Genomic DNA, 12,820 nt, shown 5'->3' with positions numbered 1-12,820 from the left:
TTTTAATTCCTTTTTTGCCTTTTAAAATTTTTTCTCATTTCATTATTCCCCCTACCCCCCTTTTCCCTCCACATACACACACTTGTTTAGGAGTTGTGTATTCTCTGTCTGTACTTAAAGTCTAAAGCTAATTGGAATGTTTACTTTCCTTCTGAAAAATGTAAAGAACTTAGAATGCTTACTCTGGTCACCCCTCCCAACTTAAATGCTATTTGTTGGCTAGTATTTTGTGTCTGTTCTGCTCTTTCCTTTCTATAAAATGTACATTGCTATTTGTTTAAATTTATCTGGGAATCTTTGTTAACCACCTTTTCTTATTTCTCTGTGTTTCTGTTTCATGTGTATCCCTATAGAAGTTCTTTTAGGTCTGGAAATTGTTATGGCAAAGGCACATTTAAGATGTTATTCCAGTGTCTTTGGCTTCCATTGTTGCTGTTGAGAAATCAGATATCATGCTTTTGTCGTCATTCTTTTCTATTTAACTGCTTTTTAAATTTGATTAACTTTATTTTTGAGAGTCTTTTTCTGTGGAGTAAAGTGCAGTTTTACTATGAATTGACTAGGTAGGTATTTGTGTTTATCATGCTTTAGATTTGTTGGGCTTCCTGGATCTGAGGATTGGTATTTTTCTACAACTCTGGAATTTTACAATTTTCTATCACTATCCCTTCAAGTATTACTTATTCTCATTTCTTTCTTATCTCCTTTTGGAACTCCAATTAGACATATATTACATCTTGTTGCTTTATTTTCTGTGTCTCTAAACCCCTCTGTCATATTTTGTATTTCTTTATCTTTCTGTCCTGAATTCTGGATTATTTTCTTAGGTCTACCTAGTTCACGAATTCCTTCTTTAGTTTCCTCTAATCTGCTGGTTGGTACATATGTTGACCTTTTAATTTCAATGATGATATTTTTCATTTCTAGAGATTATTTTTCACCTTGCTTGGTTAGTCTCCAACCAAATTCTCTTTGAAAAGAGAAATTTTCAAATTTCTCTTTTGTTATAGCCATATTAAACATAGCTATTTTATATTTTGTGACTGAAAATTCTGCTGTCTGAAATCTTTTGGTTCTCACTAGATCATTTTTTTCCTCTGTTTCTTGCTCTCATTCATGCTGCCAGATCTGTTTTTTTAACTGAGAGTTGTTCATTTTCATTTTCCATACAAGTTTATATCTTGGAACTATTTGATGTCTCTCTGTATTGAAGATGCATTCCTGCATAGAGAGTTTGCTTTTGTCTCTGTTGGCTGCTGTGGACAACTTGGAACCACATTAAATTAAATTCTCTGCTTTAGATTTTTAGACCGCATTGGTAGCATGAATTCAGACTGCAAACTTGTGTGATAGCTGGCTTATCCTTAGGATTTTCAGGGGAGTGTTTTCCTTCCGCGCTGCTTAACACCAAAATAAAGGCAGGTGTGCTTCCTTGCTATTCCCTTCTGTGTGTATTTTTTCTCGTTCCCACTTATACCATGTGAATAGCTTTTTTTCTGGGTGTGTCCTATTAGACTTTCCATCTCGAGCAGAATCTATTCTTATTCTCTGGTCTCCCATGCCCCTTGCAGCTGTGGAAGTTAAAGCTCAAAGAGCATCAGAAGGTTAAAGGTTCTGAAGCTCAAAAGCTCAAAGAAATCATCAGGGAAAAAGCTGGCTTTGGTGTGTCCACTTACTCTATAGATGTCCTGCTTTTCCTTCATTTTTGCCCTCTTCAGATCATTTTTTGCTAGCTTAGCAATGCATTTCAAAAGCTTTTGTTCAGGATATCCAGTCTGCTGTGCAGCATTAAAAAGAAGTCCCTTATTCATTTATTTATTCATTAATGTATTCAAGAAGTATTTGTTGAGCAATTTTTTTTTTTGAGGAAGATTAGCCCTGAGCTAACATCTGCTGCCAATCCTCCTCTTTTTGCTGAGGAAGACTGGCCCTGAGCTAACATCCGTGCCCATCTTCCTCTACTTTATATGTGAGTACACCTGCCACAGCATGGCTTGCCAAGCGGTGCCATGTCTGCACCCAGGATCTGAACCGGCGAACCCTGGGCCACTGAAGTGGAACGTGTGAACTTAACCGCTGCGCCACCGGGCCTGCCCTGTTGAGTACTTTTTATATGACAGCAAGTGAGAAAGACTCTGAGTTTATGTTCTCTTTATTACTAAAACAGAAAATTAAGCAAACAAATATAATACTGTGTAGTAAGTACTGTGATAAAGGAAATACTGTGTGCTGCGGGAGCACATAGGAGGGGCACCTAACTGAGTCTTGAGTGGTTGAGAAAGGTTTCCATAAGGAAATATCTAGTTGTGGACCTGAAAAAAAAGTAGTATTAGTGTGATGAATGGTGGAGAAAGAAGGTAAAATTATAAGTAATTTAGTATGACTAGACTAGTGAGTAGAGGACATGGTGGTGGGGTTGGTAGTTTTTTTTGTTCTTTTTTTTAAATGAGCCCTGAGCTAACATCTGTGCCCACCTTCCTCTGCTTTATATGTGGGATGCCTGCCACAGCATGGCTTGACAAGCAGCGTGTAGGTCCTCACGCAGGTTCGAACCAGTGAACCCCGGGCTGCTGAAGCAGAATGTGCGAACTTAACCACTGCGCCACTAGGCCCTTTGGTTGGTAGTTTTGACAGTACAAGGGATGAAACTGAAGGAGTAAGTGGTAATGAGATCAAGGTCCTGTTCAGAAGTTTGGACTTTATTTTGTAGGCAGTGAGGGTCTATTGGAATATTTTAAGTAGAGGGAGTACTTGATTAGATTTAAGATTTTAGAAAGATAACTAGGTGCAGGCTGGAGAACAGACTGCAAAGGAGGGAAATTGAAAGCAGTAATACAGATGAGGGTCTAGACTAGGATAATGGCGGTGATTTTTTTAGGAGGTAGATAAATGCAAGAGATTTAGTAGCTGAATGATTAGGACTTGGTGATTGTATTTGGGTAAATAAAGAAGAGGGTCAAGGAAAGGACAGTGCCTGGTTACTGGATTAGGTGACTGTGTAGATGATTTCATTGACTTCTAAAATTAGGAATACCAAAGCAAAAACATATTTTAATGAGATGATGATGATTCGGTTTTGGACATCTGAATTGTAGGTGCCTCTGGGACATCTTAACAGATGACTAGTAGGTGGTTAGGCCTACTACTATTCTGCTGTGAGACGTCGTCATCTCTTGGCTGGATTACTACAGTAGCCTTCTCCCTGGGCTCCCTGCTTCCACTCTCTTACTTGCTCTTTATGTTTCAGCCAAATCAGTTTCCTTTGGTTCTTAGAAAATATCAAGCTTGTTCTCGTAATAAGGCCTTTACTTTAGCTGCTTTCTCTTTCCAAGGTGCCCTTCTACACATGACTGACCCCTTCTGGGCATTTACATTTTAGTTGAAATGTCAACTCTGCACAGTCATTCTTTAATCACTCAATCTAAGGTAGCCACTTAGTCAGTCTTTAATATTACCCTAATTTTAATTCTCTGTGTAAGTAACACCTTTTACTGACTGATATTTTCAGTATTTGTTTTAGTTATGTCTTCATCTCTCACCTGTTTTCAAGCCTCATGACAGCAGGAACCTCAGTGCCTGGAGCAGTGGTTTGCACATAGTGGGGTTTAATAAATATTTGTAAATGAGTGAATGATAGAGTTCTATCCTGGGGTAGAGATTTAGGAGTTACTAGCTATACAAATGTGGTAACTGAAGTCATGAGTGCATTTGAGACAGTATAGGAAGAGGGTTTAGAATGAGGAGGTGAGATTTTCTTGTACAAAATCCTCACTGAGTAAGGGACAGGTGGAAGAGGAGGAACCTGCAAAGCATACTTGAGGAGGAGCAGCTCAGAGAGGTAGGAGAAAAACCAAGGAGTGTATGGTGTCAGGAGAAGAGAGTGAGGAATAATAAACATTTCAAGACTATCTTTCCTTTAGTTGGATGTCTTTCACGGGGGAAGATTTTACAGATTCCTTGAGAAACCTATATTTATGCTTATGAGTCTATTTTTCATCCTTATCTCTAAGCCCCATCGTCCCTTTAGGCTTACTGTGCAGTTTTAGCCAATTTCTTCTGTTTTCCTTGTGATGATGGAGAATTGCTGGGGTAAATAATTGATTGAGAGTTTGATATTGGAGGATGAAGAAATGGAGAGTGTGATTTGTCCCTAAGTTCCAGAAGTTAGCATATTTATTAGAACATAGAAATGGAAGAAGAAACAAGTGATGAAATAATATAATTAGGGGTAAAACCTGTTATAGTGCTCTTCTGAGGTGAATGTAGACTCAGGCAAAAATAGTTAATGTTGGTTCTACTATACAAAATGCTTGAAATAGAAATCCATGACTAGGTTTTCTTTTTCTCTGTTGACTGAAATAAAAATGTTAGTTTATTTTTTTATGTTAGAAATATGGTGTTTATTGATGGTTTTATTTTGGGCTCAATTTTCAGAATTTACTTAGGCCAAATTAGACCTTGTTAGCCATCAAATAGACAGCAAGTAATTGCTTGATTGAAAGATAATTTGTATATATAAGGGTTTGAGATTGACTTTTGAATAATTCAAATCACATGATAAAGTCTGGAACAGTTCATTAAGAGGCAGAGACTGCTGAGGAATCCTTAAGTTTTTAAGGAGCGTTCAGATGTTTTAAATTTTAGTAAAATTAGTTTTAATTTTGCTAATGACAGCAGATGTGTGGCATACAGCCAGGGCTTGAGCTTAAAACAAAATGTCTAGAGATATTCATGGATAGAATGTCTAGTTACTTATTGAAATCATAAGGATTCTACTCCAGTGAAACAGTGTCAGTATATTAAGATGGCAAATAAGTATTTATACGTGTATTTGTGCCATTTACTAGCATTTCTTTTTTTTTTTAATTGAGGTTATGATAGTTTACAACCTTGTGAAATTTCAGTTGTATATTATTTGTCAGTCATGTTATAGGTGCACCACTTCATCCTTTGTGCCCACCCCCAAGCCCCTTTCCCCTGGTAACCACTAATCTCTTTGTCCGTGTGTTTATCTTCCACATATTAGTGGTGTCATACAGAGTTTGTCTTTCACTATCTGGCTTATTTCACTTAACATAATACCCTCAAGGTCCATCCATATTGTTGTGAATGGGACGATTATATCCTTTTTTATGGCCGAGTAGCATTCCGTTGTATATGTATACCATATCTTCTTTGTCTAGTTATTGGTCAGTGGGCACTTGTGTTGCTTCCATGTCTTGGCTATTGTGAATAATGCTGCAATGAACATAGGGGTGCATGGGTCTCTTTGAATTGCTGATTTCAGGTTCTTTGGATAGATACCCAGTAGTGGGATGGCTGAGTCATAGGGTATTTCTATTTTTAATTTTTTGAGAAATCTCCATACTGTTTTCCATAGTGGCTGCACCAGTTTGCATTCCCACCTGGAGTGTATGAGGGTTCCTTTTTCTCCACAACCTCTCCAACATTTGTTATTGTTTTTGGTTATGTTAGCCATTCTAACTGGTGTAAGGTGATATCTTAGTGTAGTTTTGATTTGCACTTCCCTGGTGATCAGTGATGATGAGCATCTTTTCATGTGCCTGTTGGCCATCTGTGTATCTTCTTTGGAGAAATGTCTGTTCATATCCTCTGCCCGTTTTTTGATTGGGTTGTTTGATTTTTTGTTGTCGAGTTGTGTGTGTTCTTCGTATGTTATGGAGATTAACTGTTTCTCGGATATATGATTTGCAAATATTTTTTCCCAGTTGAAGGATTGTGTTTTTGTTTCAATCCTGTTTTCCCTTGCCTTGTAGAAGCTCTTTAGTCTGATGAAGTCCGATTTGTTTATTCTTTCTGTTGTTTCCCTTGTCTGAGAAGACATGGTGTCCAAAAAGATCCTTTTAAGTCTGATGTCAAAGGGTATACTTCCTATATTTTCTTCTAGAAATCTTATGGTTTCAGATCTTACCTTTAAGTCTTTGATCCATTTTGAGTTTATTTTTGTGGATGGAGTAAAAGAATGGTCTAATTTCATTCTTTTACATCTTGCTGTCCAGTTTTCCCAACACCATTTGTTGAAGAGACTTTGTTTTCTCCATTGTATATTCTCAGCTCCTTTGTCAAAGATTAGCTGTCCTTAGATGTGTTTTTTTTCCTGGGCTTTCAATTCTGTTCCATTGGTCCGTGTGCCTCTTTTTGTACCAGTACCATGCTGTTTTGACTATGATAGCTTTGTAGTATATTTTGAAGTCAGGGATTGTGATGCCTCCAGCCTTGTTCTTTTTTGCTTTAGCAAGTCGTGGTCTTTTTTTGCCCCATATGAATTTTAGGATTCTTTGTTCTATTTCTGTGAAGAATGTCATTGGGATTCTGATTGGGATTGCATTGAATCTGTAGATTGCTTTAGGTAGAATGGACATTTTAATTATGTTTATTCTTCCAATCCATGTGCATGGAGTGTCTTTCCATCTCTTTTTGTCGTCATCAGTTTCTTTCAGGAAAGTCTTGTAGTTTTCATCGTATGGGTCTTTCACTTCCTTGGTTAAATTTATTCCAAGATATTTTATTCTTTTTGTTGTGATTGTGAATGGGATTATGTTCTCAAGTTCTCTTTCTATTAGTTCGTTATTAGAGTATAGAAATGCTAGTGATTTATGTAAGTTGATTTTGTACCTTGCAACCTTGCTGTCATTGTTGGTTACTTCTAGGAGCTTTCTGATGGATTTTTTAGGGTTTTGTATAAATAAGATCATGTCGTCTGCAAACAGCGAGAGTTTCACTTCTTCATTGCCTATTTGGATTCCTTTTATTTCTTTTTCCTGCCTAATTGCTCTGGCCAAAACCTCCGGTACTGTGTTGAATAAGAGTGGTGAGAGTGTGCACCCTTGTCTTGTTCCTATTCTCAGAGGGATGGCTTTCAGTTTTTCCCCATTGAGTATGATATTGGCTGTGGGTTTGTCATATATGGGCTTTATTATGTTGAGGTACTTTCTTTCTATACCCATTTTATTGAGCGTTTTTATCATAAATGGATGTTGGATCTTGTCAAATGCTTTCTCTGCGTCTATTGAGATGATCATGTGGTTTTTGTTCCTCATTTTGTTAAGTGTGGTGTATCGCGTTGATTGACTTGTGGGCATTTAACCATCCCTGTGTCCCTTGTATAAATCCCACTTGATCATGGTGTATGATGTTTTTAATGTATTGCTATATTCAGTTTATGATATTTTGAGGATTTTTGCGTCTATGTTCATCAGTGATATTGGCCTGTAGTTTTCCTTCTTTGTTTTGTCCTTGTCTGGTTTTGGGATAGAGTGAGGTTGGCCTTGTAGAATGTGTTAGGAAGTGCTCCATCTTCCTCAATTTTTTTGGAATAGTTTGAGAAAGGGTAGGTATTAAATCTTCTTGAATGTTTGGTAGAATTCTCCAGAGAAGCTGTCTGGTCCTGGACTTTTATTTTGGGGGAGGTTTTTGATTACTTTTTCAATCTCTTTACTTGCAGTTGGTCTATTCAGATTCTCTATTTCTTCCTGATTCAGTTTTGGGATGTTGTAAGAGTCTAGGAATTTATCCATTTCTTCTAGGTTGTCCAATCTGTTGGCATGTAGTTTTTCATAGTATTCTCTTATAATCTTTTGTATTTCTTTGGTATCCGTTGTGATTTCTCCTCTTTCACTTCTGATTTTCGTTGTTTGAGTCTTGTCTCTTTTTCCTAGTGAGCCTGGCTACGGGTTTGTCAGTTTTGTTTATTTTCTTGAAGAACCAGCTCTTGATTTCATTGATTCTTTCTACTGTCTTTTGTTTCTATTTCATTTGTTTCTGCTCTAATTTTTATTATTTCCATCCTACTACTGACTTTGGGCTTTGTTCTTCTTTTTCTAATTCTGTTAAGTGTCATTTGAGATTGCTTATTTGAGATTTTTCTTGTTTATTGAGGTGAGCCTTGCAGTGAATTTCCCTCTTAGGACCACTTTTGCTGCATCCCAAGTGAGTTGGTATGGTGTGTTTTCAGTTTCATTTCTCTCCAGATAATATTTGATTTCTCCTTTGATTTCTTCAATGATCCATTGGTCATTCAGTCGCATGTTGTTTAATCTCCACATCTTTGTCCCTTTCCCAGGTTTATTCTTGTAATTGATTTCTAGCATTATGGTCAGAAAAGATGCTTGATATTATTTCAGTCCTCTTAAATTTGTTGAGGCTTGCTTTGTTTCCCAACATATGCTCTATCTTTGAGAATGTTCCCTGCACACTTGAGGAGAATGTGTAACCTGCTGTTTTTGGGTGGAGTGTTCTATATATATCTATTAAGTCCATCTGGTCTAGTTTTTCATTTAATTCTACAATTTCCTTGTTGACTTTCTGTCTGGATGGTCTATCTGTTGGTGTTAGTGGGGTTTTGAGGTCCCCTACTATTATTGTTGTTGCTGGCTCCTTTTAGTTTTGTTAATAGTTGCTATACGTGCATTGGTGCTCCTTTGTTGAGTGCATATATGTTTCTAAGTGTTATGTCTTCTTGGTGGAATGTTGCTTTTATCATTATAAACTTTCCCTCTTTGTCTCTCTTTATCTGTTTTGCCTTGAAGTCTTCTTTTTTCTGATATAATTATGGTGATACCTGCTTTCTTATGTTCACTATTAGCTTGGAGTATCATGTTTTATCCCTTCACTGAATCTCTGTTTGTCTTTGGGGCTGAGGTGGCTTTCCTGGAGGCAGCATATTGTTGGATCTTGCTTTTTAATCTATCCTGCCACTCTGTCTCTTTTGATTGGAGAATTCAGTCCACTTACATTTAGAGTGATTATTGAAATGTGGGGGCCTAACGCTGCCATTTTATCACTTGTTTTTCAGTTCCCCTGCATTTCCTTTGTTTCTTGTCCCATGAATTTCAGACTAGCACTTCAGTTAGTGAGTTTTCTATGTTGGTATTCTTAGTTTTCACCTGATTTGTAATTTGTGTCTCTGTTCTAATTATTTGCTTAGTGGTTACCATGTGGTTTGTATAAAACACCTGATAGATGAGATAGTCCATTTTCTGATAGCCTCTTATTTCCTTAGACTAAGCTGGTTCCATCCCTTTCCTCGTCCCCTTCTAAGTTGTTATTGTCACATCTTTTTTTCTTCTTGTGTTGTGAGTTTGTGGTTAAAATGACAAGATTATGTTTATTCTTGGTGTTTCCCTTGCCTTTATATTTAATGTTATACTTAAGCATTTGCTAACTGTTCTGATGGAGAGCTGCAATTTCCTGATTTTGTCTGTCTACATATCTCCTTTGGTCAGGGTTTTGTAACCCCTTTCCTTTTTTTTCTTTCAAGTATGAGAGCCTTCCTGAGCATTTCTTGTCGGGGGAGGGGGTGCGTCTTTTGGCAATGAACTCCCTTAAATTTTGTTTATCTGGGAAGGTTTTTAATTTCTCCATCATATTTGAAGGATGTTTTCACTGGATAAAGTATTCTTGGCTGAAAGTTTTTGTCTTTCAGAATTTTGAATATATCATTCCACTCTCTCCTAGTCTGCAAGGCATCTGCTGAGAAATCTGCTGACAGCCTGATAGGGATACCTTTGTAGGTTATTTTCTTCCGCCTTGCTACCCTTAATGTTTTCTCTTTGTCATTGACTTTTTTAAGCTTCACTACTATATGCCTTGGGGTTGGTCTTTTTCCATTGATAAAGTTTGGAAATCTGTTGGCTTCTGTCACTTGGATTTTCAGCTCTCTCCCCAGGTTTGGAAAGTTCTCAGCTATTATTTCTTTGAACAAGCTTTCTGCTCCATTCTCCTTCTCTTCTCCCTCTGGGATACCTGTAACCTTTATGTTCATTTCCTAATTGAGTCAGATATTTCTTGGAGAGTTTCTTCATCTCTTTTTAGTCTTAGTTCTCTCTCCTCTATCTGAAGCATTTCTATATTCCTATCCTCCTGACTGCTAATTCTGTCCTCCATATATCAGCCCTACACTTCAGGGAGTCCAGATTTTCCTTACTCTCCTCCATTGTGTTTTTCATCTCCAACATTTCTGATTGGTTCTTCTTTATAGTATCAAGCTCTTTAGTGACATAGCTCCTGAATTTGTTGAGTTGTCTATCTGTATTCTCTTTTAATTCATTGAGTTTTTTAATGATAGCTATTTTGAATTCTTTGTCATTTAGGTTATAGATTTCTGTGTCTTCGGGATTGTTTCCTGGGTACTTGTCATTTTCCTTCTCTTCTGGAGATCTAATATATTTTTTCATACTGCTTTATGGCGTGGATTTGTGCCTCCACACAGAGATAGAGTTTGGTTACTGCTTCCACTTGTGCCACTCGGGGAGAGGGGCCAGCAGCTGTGTAATCTGCACCGACCAGGATCCCTGTCAGCTGCCTGACTGAGCCTGGGCTGTTCCTTGGGATCACAGTGGCTCTATGGGGTCTCCTGTAAACTGTGGGAACAGTCGCATGGGGAATTTGGGTTACTGGTGCCTGCTCCCACAGACCCGCCTAGACACGCTCCCTTTTTAGGGATTGCAGTGGTGTTATGGGCTTTCATGGCAGCTGGGAGCTGGTTCACCCAGACTCACAGCTCTGCCGCTGTCTAGTCCCGCTGGATCTCACTTGCCCCCTCAAGGGTGCAGCAGAGTTGTGGGTGTTTAATGCAGCCAGTAGGTAGTTCACCCACCTGTGTCACTTCTGCTCCAAGGCGGCCAAGCCTTTCTGCTTGGTGGGTGGGGCCTCTCCACTAGGGCCAACTAGAGACTCTCCTTGCAGCCACTGTGGGACCGTGGATTTTCCCACTGGACCAAGGAGCAATCACGCTGGGGCTCCGGATTGTCACCGCCCACCTGCATGGTCCTACTGGATCTCACTTGCCCCCTTGGGGCTCAGCAGAGTTGTGGGTGTTTAATGCAGCTAGTGAGTAGCTCACCCAGCTGAGTCACTCCTGCCCCAAGGTTGCCCAGCCTTTGTGCTTGGTGGGTGGGGCCTCTTCACTAGGGCCGACCAGAGACTCTCCCTGCAGCCACTGTGGGACTATGGATTTTCCCACTGGGCCACAGGGCAATCACGGGGGCCTTAAGGTTGTAGTCACCTGTTTCCACAGTCACACTGATGCACATGCCCACCCTTGGGGCCACAGTGGTGCTATGAGCATGTCAGCCAGGAGAGAGTTGCTCGCAGGTACTAGGTCATTTGGGGGCTGGAGAGTTTTCATCTATCTCCACCTCCTCCTCAGGGTCGTCTGCCCACCTTCTGATGTATAGTAGCGAGGGTCTCTCAGGCATCCTGAGGTGCTGAGTATTGATCAGTGAATGTCCATTTAGTTGTAGTTTGAAGGAGGAGAGACAAAACCACTCACTTCACCATGTTGCTGACATCACTTCTTACTAGCATTTCTTGTTTGTAATTCTTAACACTATATAATTAGTACCATGTAGACAGTTTGTAGTGAGAAGGATATACAGAAATATCATTCTTAGAGCAACTCATTTTGAGTTATTTGGTTGAATGACTTTGATCATTGTGGAAAGGAGGGTTCTTTTTGAAACTTTTGACAGTAGATTTCAGTTGTTCAGACATTAGGTGAGTGTTGAAAGCTTATTATTCTACCACTCCTTTCCCTTCACTTTTCTCTGCCCTGCACCTGTTCCCTAAAACAAAATTTTAAGAAATTGATATATAGATTCTATAAAGTTGCTTTAGAATTTTTCTGCTTTGTAGCTGGACAAAAGTAAAATCATATTAGTCATTTAACTGTTCAATGTCAAATGTTACAAGCTGTAGTTACTAATTAAATAGAATTGTTGTTAAGCCTATCTTTAATTTACCATTATGCCATCATAACTTACTTAGGATTTGATGAATAGTTAAAATAGAGCCTTTTTGGATTTTCTGTACATGTTTTAGTTATCAAAACATAGTATACCATATTAAGTAATTTCCCCAGTGGCTTTTAGTGGAAATAATTAAGAAGTATACTAGCTACATATAAGATTTTTTGCTTTTGTTTCAAAGAGTTTTACCTTTGGTAGTGCTGAGTCTGTTGGCATTTAGTTTATGAATAAAAACCTTGAAAGAAGGTAAATCAGTGGATAGGCAGAAATTCTGATAGATGGCATTGTGAATAGATGCTTTGAGGTACCCGCTCTGCTTCTCATTTATAAGTTGCCATGATAAATAAAATACAGAAAGAGAAAACTGAAGAAACAGCTGGGCTCTTAAAAAGATATACTGTGTCCAAGAAGTGGAACAGAAAATGCTTGCCTCTGGGTCTGTAAGCAGGCCCTGGCAGCCAGGAGTTTGGCTTGCTTGGAATAATGGATCTACAAGTGCTACAGGCATAGCCAGGTACTAGAGTCAGACTGTTTGAACTTACCCACCCACCCCATACGGAGGCTGAGAGTAGCCTGCTCCGTTTGTTACCTGAGGCTATGTCTTGTTGGAGGCTGTAGGGTAGGGAGGCAGAGGAAGAACAGCAGCTGAAGCCTGCTCTTTGCTGGCTTAGAGAGTAGATTGAGATGTAGGAATTTGAAACTGGTAGTATGAGATCTGGTTCAGGACAGAAGGATCAGATTGATTTCTGAGCACTAGAGCATGAAAGGATATATAGGATCAGAATAGATTGCAAATTCCAAAATTTAAAAGTACACAAAGGGTCGTATTACAGTATATAAAATGTGTTAAATCAACATGTTGCACACTTTAAATTTATAAAATGTTATATCTCAATTATATCTTAATTAAAAAACAGGAAAAATTTTAATGCTAAGAAAGACAACAAAATCAAATATGAATCAACTCGAGGTGGTATTAAAAGAACAGCCTGAGGGGCTGGCCCCGTGGCCAAGTGGTTAATTTCCCGCACTCCTCTTTGGTAGCCCAGGGT

General features: G+C 38.6%; 1 protein-coding gene across 1 annotated transcript in view; it reads left to right on the top strand.

Annotated features, from left to right (window-relative positions):
* Positions 1-12,820, top strand: part of SLC30A9 (solute carrier family 30 member 9) — a 102,218-nt gene that overhangs the window by 19,946 nt on the left and 69,452 nt on the right. The gene's annotated exons all lie outside the window — the stretch shown is intronic.

Source organism: Equus przewalskii, chromosome 3 (assembly GCF_037783145.1).
Source record: "Equus przewalskii isolate Varuska chromosome 3, EquPr2, whole genome shotgun sequence".
NCBI classification, from domain to species: Eukaryota; Metazoa; Chordata; class Mammalia; order Perissodactyla; family Equidae; genus Equus; species Equus przewalskii.
The sequence above is the reverse complement of the archived record's forward strand: the minus strand, read 5'-3'. Positions and strand labels throughout refer to the sequence as shown.